The 1,142-nt window shown below is 43.2% G+C and overlaps 1 pseudogene; it reads right to left on the minus strand.

Annotated features, from left to right (window-relative positions):
- The window catches only part of LOC129391977 (NADH-ubiquinone oxidoreductase chain 5-like), a 3,171-nt pseudogene extending 2,334 nt beyond the window's left edge, over positions 1–837 (minus strand).
- Between the last annotated feature and the right edge of the window lie 305 nt (positions 838–1,142).

Below are 1,142 nucleotides of genomic sequence, written 5' to 3' on the forward strand. Positions count from 1 at the left end.
TAATAAGGGGAGAGATCCGAGCAGTGTATAGAATAGGAAGTAGAGTCCTGCATTAAGTCGTTCTGTTTGGTTGCCTCAGCGGGTGATGATAATAAGGGTTGGGACTAGTGTAGCTTCGAATATGATGTGGAATAGGATTAATTCTGTAGCGGTGAATGTTCTGATGAGGAATGTTTGTAGTATAATTAGTATTGTGATGTAGAGATTTTTTCGGATAAGTGGTTCTCTGAGAAGGTGCGATTGGCTTGCTATTAATATTAGTGGGAGGAGTCATGTCGTTAGGCTTAGAAGTGGTGTGGAACGGGAGTCGGAGAAGAATGTTAAGGAGTAATTGAGACTTGTCGTTGAGTTGGTTGAGGAGTAGGCTTGTAAAGCTGATTAGTAGGCTGTGGGCTGTGGAATTGACTCAGATTAAGTTGTTTTTTGATAATCAGGTCAGTGGTATTAGTATGATAGTGGGAATAATAAATTTTAACATTGGAGGAGGTTGAGGCTTTGAACATAGTCGGTGCCATATGTGTTGGAGATTATGACTAGCAGGGCCAGCCCGATGGCTGCTTCGCAGGCTGCGAAAACTAGGAGGATGATTGGGACTATGCTGGCTAAGGTGAAGTGCGAGTTTAGAACTGTGAGGGCTGTAAAACTGAATAGTGATAGTATCGTGCCTTCTAGGCAGAGTAGTGCGGATATTAGGTGGGATCGGTATATTAGTAGGCCTACGAGGGACATGGTGAAGGCTATTATGATGTTTATGTGGACTAGGAACACTTGGTATTTGTGGGTGAAGTGCGAGTTCAGAACTGTGAGGGCTGTAAAAATGAATAGTGATAGTATCATGCCTTCTTGGCAGAGTCGTGCGGATATTAGGTGGGATCGGTATATTATTAGGCCTACGAGGGACAGGGTGAAGGTTATTATGATGTTTATGTGGACTAGGGACACTTGGTATTTGTGAGTTTGATCACAGTCTAGTGAGTCGAAATCACTTGTTTTATTTTAAACTAAATACCATATTCGGCTCATTCTACGCCCTCTTGGGTTCATTCGTAGGCTAGGCTGGCCGCTAGCAGGGAGATTAGGAGTAGGGCCATGGTAAGTATTGTTTTTAGATTGTTTGGATTGCTCAGGGAAGAGGAAGTAGG

Source organism: Physeter macrocephalus, unplaced genomic scaffold (genome assembly GCF_002837175.3).
Source record: "Physeter macrocephalus isolate SW-GA unplaced genomic scaffold, ASM283717v5 random_3631, whole genome shotgun sequence".
NCBI lineage: Eukaryota > Metazoa > Chordata > Mammalia > Artiodactyla > Physeteridae > Physeter > Physeter macrocephalus.